At 40.4% G+C, this 12,507-nt stretch overlaps 2 protein-coding genes across 12 annotated transcripts in view; one reads left to right on the top strand and one right to left on the bottom strand.

Annotated features, from left to right (window-relative positions):
- The window catches only part of Myo9a (myosin IXA), a 351,801-nt gene that overhangs the window by 303,876 nt on the left and 35,418 nt on the right, over nucleotides 1–12,507 (bottom strand). For 7 of the 10 annotated variants that reach the window (XM_063246687.1, XM_063246692.1, XM_063246691.1 and 4 more), the window contains exon 1: nucleotides 8,976–9,115. The exons of 1 other annotated variant lie outside the window; for it this stretch is intronic. The gene's annotated coding sequence lies outside the window, so the exon portion shown is untranslated. Of the gene's footprint in view, nucleotides 1–8,580; nucleotides 8,718–8,975; nucleotides 9,116–9,548; nucleotides 9,674–12,507 lie in introns of those variants that run through there. 2 more of the 10 variants (XM_063246689.1, XM_063246688.1) reach the window with 2 other exon arrangements.
- The window catches only part of Senp8 (SUMO peptidase family member, NEDD8 specific), a 35,456-nt gene continuing 32,501 nt past the window's right edge, over nucleotides 9,553–12,507 (top strand). For both annotated transcript variants that reach the window (XR_010046726.1, XM_003477575.5), the window contains exon 1: nucleotides 9,553–9,704. The gene's annotated coding sequence lies outside the window, so the exon portion shown is untranslated. The remainder of the gene's footprint in view (nucleotides 9,705–12,507) is intronic.

Here is a 12,507-nt window from a genome sequence, read left to right as displayed (position 1 = left end):
AAAAGAATCCATGAGACCATTAAACCTCATTTGCCACAATTATAGATGACCATTCTGCAACAACTCACTCTGCAAATTAGACAAGAAAAGAATTTAAGCATTTACTCTTCCATTTTAGCAGGAACTGTACTTTGCTTCTAACATTATAAAACTCTTGTTTACTGAAGCATGACAAAAAATAAATATGAAATAATTGAACTAATCCCAGCTAATTGGAAGGCTGTTGCAGGAGCACCACAAGTTAGAGCCCAGCCTGGACAACGTAAGCAGTCTTGTCTCAAAACAAAAAAACAAAACTTGTTAGAGATGTAGCTCAGTGCAAAACCCCAGAATGAATTTCCAGTACAGAAAGAGAGACAGACAGAGAGAGAGAAAGAAAGATAGAGAGAAAAAGAGAAAGGCAAACAGGCAGAATTAGAAACCACTATTTTGAGCATTCAGTTAACTGTCTGAGGTCCCACAAAGGATTCTAAAAGTACTGAGGAACAGAATATTTATACAGTGCCAAAGTATCAGTCCCCCAAGTAGTTAAACTGAATTGCAGGAGTTAAAAAAAATGTACTTTTAGGACCAACAAGGATAGCAAACACCACTTTAAATTTCATCAAACTTGGATCACAATAAAAGGGCACCTGACATCATGTGCCTTGATAAATAACATCATGATAAATACCATCATTTATAAAGTATTATTGCCATATGAATCTAACTGAGCCTTAATAAACATAACTTCCAGTTTATAGGATCTACAGAGACAAAACAACAAGTTAAACAATAGCACAATCAGGTAACTCAAAAATAGGTCATTCTACAAGATAAATGATCTCCTCTCTTCAAAGAAATTGCAGTATCAAAGAAAAGGGCAATGTGGGAAGGAATTGTTCTTAATTTAAAAAGAATCAAAAGCTTGGCACAGTGGCCAAGCCTATAATCCAGGAGACTGAAGGAGGAAGATCGCCATGAGTTCGAGGCCCGTCTGGGCTATACAGTGAGTTCAAAAAAGCTAGCTGGAACTACACCGCAAAAACTTGTCTCAAAAATAAATAAATAAATAAATAAAATCAAAAATAAGACAAGGAAAATCCATAAGCGCCTGCCTGACAAGCATGAGATCGTGAGTTCAATCCCTGGTACCACCAAAAAAAAAGAAGAAAAAAAGAAAAGAATCAAATAAAATGCAAAAACAATTAAATTCTGATTTGAACAAATTATTTTTAGGAAAAACACTACGATAGATTGAATATTTAACATTACTGGGGAATTATTATTTTTCCTAGATGTCAGTAATGGAACTTTAATGATATGAAGAATATGTTTCTTAGGAAATATTTATCAAAGTACTTGGAGGTAAACATGATATTTACAACTTAATTTCAAAAGGTTTAGTACATAGAGAATAATAAAGCAAATATGGATGACACAGGTTAACTTTTGTTTTTGTAGTGCTGAAAGTCAAACCCTTGCACATTCTAGACAAGCATGCTACTCTTGAGTTAAACCTTTACTTATCCCTAACTTTTGAATCTAGGTGATAGATTTGTTCTCGTCTTTCAACTGTTTAACTGTTTTTTGGTTTTTTTGAGACAGGGTGTTGCTATGTAGCTCAGGCTGGCCTCCAACTGGTGGCAAGCCTCCTGCCTTACTCTCTCCCAAGTGCTGGGATTACAGGCATGTGCTACCATGCCCAGCCTCAACATTTTTAAAGTATTTTATTATAATAAAGATAGAAAAGGGCAGAAGAAAGAACCAAAAAAAAGTAAAGTTTCAAAAGTAAACAAGAAAAATATGATCTAAAAATGCATATAAATCCTTTATAAATGCATGTCTACACTCACTTGAAGAACATTCTCTCTTGTTAAAAAAAAATCCAGAGATTACTCATTCCACTATCATCTAATCAATAAGAGTAAACAGATTTCAAACAAATACTTAACACACTACAAACAGCAAAAGTACTACATTCTGTCAATGATTCAAAGAATGTTTGTCATTGGCAAACAGAATACAGTTTGTTATGACATCTCCGACTGAATCTAAATCACTGTTATATCCATTAATCTTATGTACAAATATAGCAAGAAAGTATTACTTTGAAATATTTTGAATTGAACAATACAATCACACTTGAAAGACAACCAGACTATCCTAATATCTATTTCTACTAATAAACTTTGATTATTTATTTGTTCTAAATGACATTTTAAATTCTTTGTTTTAAATCTATTTTATTCAAGGATAAAAAGAGGAGAAGTAGGAGGAAAAAGAAACAACAAAATTTCAAAACACATCAATCAGGGATAAAATTCTTGATCTCATATTTAACATAAAAAGAAACATATTAAAGGAGTAAAAAAAGACTTGTCAAGTGTCTAGTATGTGCTTGGAACTTAGTAAGCTCAACTCTAGCCAGGTGCAGTGGTGTGCACCTGTGGGTCCAGCTACTAAAAAAGCTAAGGCAGAGGGTCATTTGAGCCAAAAGTTCAAGACCAGCCTGTGCAGTATAGCAAGAGCCTATCTCTACCCCCCACACAAAAATAAATAAAATGAAATAAAATAAAATGACGTTTACCAACAATCTTGCACTATCTCCATATGAAAGCCAAACATCTTTTTGTTTTGGTTTGGGTTTTTTTGGTTTTTTTGAGAAAAGGTCTGACTATTATAATGTTCAAGCTGGCCTTGAACTCCCTATGTACCCCAGGTTGGCTTCAAACTTGCAGATCCTTTCTCAAAAAAAAAAAAAAAAAAAAAAAAAAAAAGCACTTAAAAGAGTGAAACTCAATATTCCTTCCACTTCATTATATATTATATAGATTAACGGGCCAAAAAAGCCTAAGAAAAAAGCAGGTTTGAAAGAACATCTTCGTATTTAAAGAACTGTATTATCTTAAAGAAAAATAAAAACTGAGAAAAAGTAGTCCAAAATTATTTCTGGTATTAAGTGCCAGTTTTTAGCAAACCAGTTCTCTGTAAAATATTAGTCCTTTCCTCACTGTACTTATAAAATCACACTCTAGTTGTCCACTGACCACACTGCTGATATGTAATGCAATTCACATTAAAATCCAGAGGCCAAATCATTCGGAAAGTACTTTATGTGTTTACTATACCTATCCCCCAAGCATTTTTACCACTCAAAATTAATAGGCAAAAAAAAAGACCATCTCTAGCAAATAAATGTATCATATTTTAACTACTCCAAAATATTAAACTTACAAACAAGAAAACCTTTCAGCAAATATACTTTGATCTATCATATTTTTACCACTCTCAAGTATTAAACTTACAAACAAGACCTTTCTAAACAACCAAATATTAGAATACTAGTCTGTGATTTTCAACTTGTCTACTGCATAAAAATATGCCAAAATTGTTTCTCTAAGTTATATGTTCTTTTCATAGAAACAAAATTTTAATACCCCTTCTAAATTTAAAGATACACTCAAAATATATAGAGAAATTTACATGTAAGAGTTACTTTATTTAAAACCAATCTCAGGAGCCAGGGATTTAGCTCAACGGTTGCAAGCACCTGCCTCATAAGCACAAGGTCATGAGTTCAATTCCAGGAACCAAAAAAAAACACCAATCTCCTATGAACTGGATTTGTGATTAGAACAGGACATGAGGTAGCTTGTGAAGTTCTAGCAATATTCTGTATCTATGTGGATGCCTTTACATTGATGTGTAAACTAGGTTAAAATTCACTCAGCTGTACATTTATTATGTATGTAATTTTTGTATACAATCACAAACTTAGAATAGTCTAACATGATTTTACAACCTTATGATGGCACAAAAAGTAACAGGCATTCAGTAGATACAGTAATTCAAATTTTGCTCTTTTCCCAGCCTTGTTTTGAAATGCAATACAATTGTCTCTCTTGCAATGCTAGGTGGAGAGAGTAGGCTCCAGCTCCTAGTTAGGCACATACAGATAAACAACAGATACCCTGAGCACTATGTTGCCAGGCTGTAACATTCAGTAGATGAGGACAGTAAATGAATTTTCAATGTATATACTGGGTTTATCAGGTCATAACCCCCAGTAGGCTCAGTAGCTTGTATGTTTAAAATATCCCAATCTAAAAACTTAGCTTACTGTATAGCACTAATACCATCCCTTCTAGCAAAGTTAAATCCTAGTAGAAAAAATCAGATACAGGGCTGGGGATTTAGCTTAGCAGCATAAGTGCCTGCCTTGCAAGCAGGCAGTCCTGAGTTCAATCCCTGTACTGGTAAAAAAATAAAAAATAAAAAATAAATCAGATACATAATTAAGCAATCTTTTTCACCAAGAGAGGGATGAAAGAAGTAAGTAGCATGTGCCACAGACACCCAGAAGTATACTGTATATAACCTAATCCAGAGGATAAAGGAAAGCCTCCTGAAGAAGATACACTTGAACTGAGTCCTAAAGGTCAGGCAGCAATTAGCCAAGCAAAGAAAAAGAGTAAGAGGAAACACAGATGACAAAGACAAAGCATTTTACCCAAGGGGAAAGCAAAACTAGGTAAAAGTACATTAAAGAATTTAAGAGCAAAGCAGGAAAAATTAGAGCAGAGTCAGATCACATGTCACACTATGGTTTAAACTTTATCCCAAAAGCACTGAAGATCTTTCAACTGGAAAAGACAATGAAAATTTGTATTTGCACTATACATCTCAATTATGGTGCCTGCCATACTCATAACCCCACTTTATGAGAAATTATTTATTTGGCACACTGCTACTTTTTCTGGCTATGATTCTGCCCCACACCCACATATACATATAAACAAACTGGTGACAACAAATGACTTAAACACACAAGCTTCATAGCAGCTGATGAAAAAAAGAGCTAAGCCAAAGAAACTGTTTCTTGGGACTTCAAACCAGAAAATTCTAAGAAGGAAATTAGCTCAGGAGGTAAAGTTAAAAAAATATCAGCCAGCAGGCAGCATAATGGCAATGTAGTGAGAGAAATTTAAGGGGAAGAAACTAGGACTAAAGGGAAGCTTCAGAAATGGGAAAAATCGGAATAGAAAAAATAAGCCAAAAAGAGTAGAAATACAAAGTATTAGTAGACCACTAAAGTGAAATCTAGGATTTGGGGTATAATTCAGCGGCAGGGCAATCTCCAGACTGTAAAAACTAAAGAGTAATCTGTCTTCCTCTGCTTCCAGCTCTTTTTACTAGGTTCCTGCTCTTGAAATCCAGTTTTGCTTTTCTAGGCTCTCTCACACGTTTACTTGCTTCCTTCAAAAAGTGCTCCATTACTTAAGGTAACTTAAGTCTCTTTCTTGCACTTGAAAGGGCCTAAATAAAAGAGCATTTTAGAACACTTACTTTGGCAGCAATGCAAAGAGAAGGTATAACAAAACAAGAGGCAGAAGACAGGCAAAACCATACAGAAACTATTACAGAAGACCAACAGCCAGATGTAGTGGTATATACCTGTAAGCTCAGCATTCAGGAGGCTGAAGCAGGAGTAACTGCAAGTTCAGGCCAGCCTGAACTACATAGGGAGATGTGTCTCAAAAGAAAAAAAAATAAATGCATCTGTAGATGCCGCTCAGTGGGGAAGGTTCAAGATTTAATACTACTACCACGCCAAAAAAATTAAAAATAAAATTTAGAAAGGTATTTTCAGTTAATATAAACTAAAGAAAAAAGGAATAATCTGAAATATCATGAGAAAGAGTATGCAAGATTCAGTGACAAACTGGATGTTGGTAGTAATGTTCAGACTGGAATGGAAAGTAATTCATGGGTTTCTGAAGGCTTTATGAGATAGAGCGGTGTCATTAACCAAGAAAGAAAACCAGAAGGCAAAAATTTTCTGTCTTGCTTGCACACACCATGCACACACAGTTTTGGGGGAAAGAGAAGTGGAGAAGTAATGTTTTGTACAGTTCTGGATTGAAGTGCTTGTGAAATGTGAAACCAAATGGAGATGTCCATTAGACAATGAGTTACAGAGGTGCAAGGCAGAAGCAAGAGTTCTAAAAAACAGTTCTAGACTTAGGAATCAACATGATACTGTGGTTTAAAGATGTATGAAAAGTCTCTGACTAATGTTTCTCTCAAACTATGTTAAAGATTAAAAAGTCATTTAAACTAGAAACCTTAATATTCTTGGCAAGCCATATTTCAAACTTCATATACTCTGCAAATATTAAAGGCTGGATAAACATCTACATACTACAACTCAAATGATTAAGAATGATGGGGTTTATAAATTGATTTCCACTGAGGCTGTACTTATTCTAAAAACCTACATTTAGCCAGGTACATTGGTACATTTATGGTAGTTCCACCTGACAGTGGCTGAGGAAAACGGATTGCTTGAGCCCAAGAGTTTAAGAGCAGCTTGGACAGCACAGTGAGACTTCCCTGTCATCTCAAAAAAAAAAAAAAAAAAAAAAAAGAAAGAAAGAAAGAAAAAGAAAAAAAATAGTACATTCACTCTTTTCCCTCTTGAAGTATATAAGGGAAAGAATTGAGGAAAGAATGAAGGAATTGAGGAAAAAGTCATGTATATTAAACAGTGGATTTTTTTTTTTTTTTTGACGGTGGTAGTGGTACTGGAGTCTGAATCCAAAGCTTTCACCATGAGCTACTTCCCCAGTCTTTTTTTTTTTTTTTTAATTTTTGAGACAAAGTCTCACTAATTTCTCAGGTTGGGCTCAAACTTGTGATCCTCCTGCCTCAGCCTCTGGGAGCATCAGCATTGCAGGCCATCATTCTTAACATAATAAAAATAAACCAAGAGATGGAGCAAGGTGGGAGGAAGAGGAGAACGAGGGAAAAGAATTAAGAAATGTTATATATATATATATGTACAAACTCCCCATGATGAATATAATCATTATGTTCTGCAAATAAGCACCAATACAATTAAAATCTCTTACTTTTTTTTTTTAATTTACTCTTCTTTCATAAGACTCCCCACCTCAGTGAAAGGCATTTGGAAACCTAGATCTTCTCTCTGCCTCCTCCTCCATCTCAAATCCAATCAAATCACCAACTCCTGTGAACTACTAAAACCCAAGTTTAGATCCATTATCATTTGCTTGGATTAACCATCCTGATACTCCAGTCTTTAGCCATATCCACTCTTAAATCCACCCTCCTCACAGCATCCATAGTCTTAATACGCAAATCTGATCATTTCAGTCATCTGTTTTAAATCTTTCAATAATTTATCTGATAAACACTATAATTACTCTAAACCTAACCATACCAGTAGTAGCTCAGAAGCTTAACTGGAAGTTTACTTATCTTTTTGTAGGTTCAATGTAAAAGAATCATCATGGATTATTTTAAATCATTAAAAGTATTTACACACACATGTAACACCTGACGCTTTTAAAAGAGAAGCATATACAACACCGTAAAAGCAAAAAACTAAAAAAGAAACCTCAAGTCCATCAGAATGGAACACTATCCTGCCTGTAAATGAAGCAGGCACTTCTGTATGTATTGTTATCAAATAATCCCCAGAATCTAATATTAACTGAAAAAAAAAAAGTTCAAGTGTGCAAGCACTTGAACGTGGTGTGCGTATCTTAAGAACATAAACATACAGACTTATAGAGGATGAAACTAACACCAGACAGACACACAAGAAGCTGAAAACAGTGGTGGCTCTATGTAGTGAGGAAAAAGAGGCTGGAAAATGAAGTAGAAAAATGTTTCACAGAATAAAAGTCAAAAATTTAAAGTAATGACTACAAAGACCTTTTATCCTTCATCCCCATATCAACATCAAAAATATGCACTGACCACTTGATGTAACACTACATATCCTTCTTGACAGCTTCCATACAACTTCAACAAACACCTTACTCAGTATTTCACTACTACGGAGAAGACCATTGTTAATGATATCACGGAGCACTGCATGACTTTTGCACTTGCTCCTTGGAGAAGACAGCAACACCAGGTGATAGAAAATTATTAAAAAATCTTCAGCGATTAAGGACAGCTACAAATCTTAAATTGGAAAATAGCAAATCCAAAATAACGTCCCTTCAGTATCTTTCAAAACCATATTCAGAGAACTCTACAAAGGAGGTGCAGTAAAGAATGGACATAGAAACTGTACATTCTTGAATGTCAAGTAATTTCATCCTTACAGGAGCCTCTAAAGGGTCAGATTTGGGCGACTTCATTCATTCCACTGACAAATACCAGGCTGTGTGACCTTATAATGGCTCACATCCAGCCTGCCCGATACTTCACTCTTCCCTCTACCTCTTTCCCTTTCTAGCCATCAGCTCAATCCCTCCAAGCACGAGACTCAGTTGGTCCCCTGATGCCTCACTGGAGGGAACATATTGCACTAAGCAAACAGCCCCTCAGGATTGTATGACAAAGCCCTTTCAACCAAAGACAGGATCACGACTAAGGAGAAAAATAACAAGGTTGGCTGGAGGAGGGATCTGCGAGGGACCTACAGTAGGGCTGGGGGTCAGAGGCCCGAGTCTGGGACGCTGTCTCAGGAGCATCACGACAGGGGCTATCAGAAAGCCGCGGCGGGTGAGAGAAGAGCTGGCGGCCGGGCGCCAGCCACAATATAGGGCGAGTGGGTCTCACCAAGAGGGCGGGCGGGAGTCAACGGCGGATCTGAGGAGATGCAGGGAGCGGCGGCGGCAGCGGCTTAGGGAGCGGTCGTGGCAGCGTCCGGGAACGGCGACCCGCAGACGCAGCCGAGTCCGGGGAGACTAAGAGATCCTAACGGAGCGGTTTGGGCTGGTGACAGAGTCGCCGCAAGGGTCGAGGGGCCAGAATGGGGTCCGGCCAATGGAAGATTCGAGGGGTGAGGTCTCGGGAGATTCGGGCCAGGCTCCGGCGTCCGCGAGGCCCCGGGACAGCCCTGACCGCGGGGCGTCTCCAACGGGGCGGGGAGGAGCGGCCCCGCGGGATCCAAGGAGCCTCACGGAGACGTGGGCCGGGCCGAGCCGGGCTGGGGCCGCCAGGGCGGGTCTTACCTCGGGCCGCGTCGCGGGGCCGCAAGGCTCCCTTTTCTTCTGCTGAAGCCGCCTTCCGCGCTCGGCTGAAGGGTTCACGCCAGCAAGCGGCACAGGCCGAGGCCACGGCCGGCCAGACGGTTCCGGGAGGGTGGGCCCAGCCGCCTCAGGGTCCAGGCGAGCAGCCGCCGCGCATCCCCCGCCCTGTCAGACTCAGCCCGGCGGAGCAGACACCCGCCAAAGGAGCACGCGCAGGACCGTCGCCTTGGCCAGTGGGGCCACTGCTTCGGCCGCCGCACCTTCTTAGGGTCCAGTTGGGAGTCTCTGCGGCCACTGGCAACTACCGTCGCGTCAGTCGTCAGCTCCAGCCCGCGAGCCGCCAGCCCCACACACGCGGTCCCGCCCCGCCCCGCCCCGCGCGACTCTTCGGCATCTGGCGCGCGCGCACTTACCTCTCACGCCCCCTCTTACCAGCCCCGCCCGACCCCGCCCCCGCACGTGACGTCGCCGAGGCGGAGGACACGCGCTTGCGCGGACACACCCCATTGCCTCTGCTCCGGGCGGCCCCGCCCCAACGTGTCTTCCTCCACTTACGGCAGGACTAGGAACTGAGCGTTAGACTCTTTCCTTTGCAAGAGTGGAATGTCGCAAGATTGGGAAAGAAATTTCTGTGTTTGCGACCTTAGGGCGCACTTTCCGGCCAATCCAGAGGCGCCTGAAGGCCGGTTGGGCTGGTGAGGTCCGAGGCAGGTAAGAAGCCTCCTCCCGACTTCGGTTTGTCTCAGTTTGGCCGGTGGCTCCCTTGGCCGCCCACGCAGGCTCTCGCGTGTCGGCTCCCTCTCCCCTGTCGGGCTCTGCATTCGCGGTGCCGCCCCTCAGCCCCCGCCCCTTTGCACACGCACGCCCCCTCCCACGTGTCCACGCCCCCGACCTCCGAATATTTGTTTCCATTCATTACTCAGACTTTTCACTCTGTGGATTGTGCCTTAAATTCCAGAAAGTCAAAAGCTAATGAAGTAAGTGCGGTTTATGAAGTACTCTGCTATATAAAAGATGATGAGAGAGAACAGTAGGATTATAGAGGATTCTCTCTAGGTCACTCAAAGGGTATATGTTAAAAGACAAGCGAGCAAATAAAGAACTAACGAGCCGCAGCTGGTCAAAGAAATGGGAGAGGCGACAAGATGGAGAGAATGACGGGGACAAAAGCATCTGACAGGCCGGCCTGAAAAGTAAAAACAAGATTATGTTATGGAAACCATACTGGTGTGGACTTACAGCATCTTTTTATAAGATTCAGTGTAAAGAATGAGCGAAATGAACCAGAATGTGAGCTATGACTTATTAAAAGTGGGAGACTCTCGGGTGTTGTGGAGCCAGGAAGTGGATGATTCAGGGGTTAGGGATGCTAATACTTCATATCAAGAGCACAAGTCAACCTTGTGAGCTCATCGGAATATCCAGGGAAGCAGCAGCTTTTTTTTTTCCTAGTAATAAAACCAATGCTGTTTCTCCGCCATAGGCCAATTAATTAAACTTGAGTTACGCTCCGCTATTAGTAGTTTTTTTAAAGCTCCCCAAGTGACTAAATGCTGAGGGTTGACACCTGTGAAACTGAGATTCAGGGAAGGACAGGAAACAGAAGAAATTGGCTCTGTAACCTTAAGATGCTGTTAATGTGACAACACAGAGAAAGAGAATGGAGAATGGAATGAGAAGCATGACCGGAGTGGTGAAAGTTTTTAGGAAATGAGAAAGCAGCGCCATTCTTTTCTCTTCAGCACACATCCACCCCTCAGCACAATCAGGTCTGCCTCAGTTACTCTCAACCTGTCCTGCTCCCTTGCATCCAGGTTTCATCCCAGTATCTCCACAGAGTTCAAGTGCCATCTACATTTGTATTCCTAAGAGTCAAGAGTTAAACCAAGCTATGAGATTCTAGTCATATCCAACATCCACTCTCCTACTACAAATTACTACACATAGTGCATTGCCAATTTGGAGTGTCTTCTATTATCAGTCATCTAAGTTGGGAACAAGACACGTTTTAAAACAATCTAATTGTAGCACAAAGTATTAAAGGAAAGTCTTTTTTTCAATACTAAGGATTGAACCAGGCCTGCACCCCACGCCTTTTTTTTTTGGAAACAGAGTTTTTGGGGGGTGGGTTTGTTTTTGAGACAGTCTCACTATGCAGTTTAGGCTGACCTTGAACTCAGAGTGCAGCCCAGGCTCACCTCCAACTCCTAGAAATCCCAGTGTATACCACCACACCTGGCTTTGAAGCAGGTTCTAACTCACTTAATTGCCCAGACTGGGCTTGAACTTGCGATAATCTCAGCCTGCTGCGGTGCTGGAATTAATGTGATGTGCCACCACTCCCAAGTGAAGAAAAACCTTTCAATGAAGAATTCACTGGGTGATCAGGGAAGAACTGTGGAAGGCTGCTGTCCATTAAATAGGGAACTGTGTAAGGCTGCTGTCCATTAAATAGGGTTAATCCAAAAATAGATCAGAGGGAGTCTCACATGCTGGAGCATAGTGTATGGAAAGCAGGGTTGAGGAAGGGATGGAGATGATAAAGTAGGTGTGAATAGATCCTGAGGAACCTTGAATTCTATGTTGAGTTTAGATTATGCACTGTAAAGAGTAAATGTAAATAACAAACCAGGCAGGGTGACTCCCACCTGTAATCCTAGCACTGGGGAGATTAAGGCAAGAAAGTTTGAGGCCAACCTGGGTTGTATAATGAGTTCAAGGCTGGCCTAAACTACACAGCAAGACACAGTTACCAAAAAGAAAAAAACAAAGAGCATGCCTGGGTCAGATCTGTACTTCAGGAAGTTGATTGAGTAGTGTTTACTTCCAGCTGCTCAGCTGGAATTGGAGAATGAAGCTGGTTATTTTCTTCTGCTCCTCCTTAACCTCTGGGGCAGCAGTTAACCCACTGTTGCTTAACAACCAGGGCCTGCTGGGGGATGAGCCTGTGTGTGTGCACACTTGGAAATAAATCAGGAAGGTAAACTGGGGTTATTTTTGTGAAAATCACTGAATGCTAGTCTTTTTTTTTTTTTTTTTAGACAAGGTGTTTTGTAGTTCAGGCTGGCCTCAGACTCACTAAGATCCTTTTGCCTCAGCCTCTGAAGTGCTGGGATTACAGATGTGAGCCACCATTCCAAGCAATGCTGGTCTTTGTACTTAATTTGGTAAACAGTGGAAAAATGTTTAAAATTTTGGAAAACAATGTGATTAGAGTTCTACTTGAAAAATTAATGTAGAATGATAAGGTGAGAATGTCTTGATTATCAAAAGAGAAGATAGCAATGAAGAGGCTAAAGTAAATTTTTAAATTGACTTTTAAAGTGATCTCTAAGGAACCTAGTACATTACTTTTTCCCCCTGAATGTGCTGACTAGCATAAAGAAAAATAGATTGGAGAAAATTACATACCTTTTAACATGAGTGTGCATCCCAGCATAGCAACTAACTAGCATTTTATGTGATCAAGAGGCAAACCCACTCTTTATAAATTATATTGTTAGTACTTGTACAA

The sequence above is a fragment of the Cavia porcellus genome, unplaced genomic scaffold (assembly GCF_034190915.1).
Source record: "Cavia porcellus strain 051 isolate PalLab524CR breed Dunkin Hartley unplaced genomic scaffold, mCavPor4.1 scaffold_4, whole genome shotgun sequence".
Lineage (NCBI taxonomy): Eukaryota > Metazoa > Chordata > Mammalia > Rodentia > Caviidae > Cavia > Cavia porcellus.
Note: the sequence above shows the minus strand (reverse complement) of the source record. Positions and strands in the feature narration are given on the sequence as shown.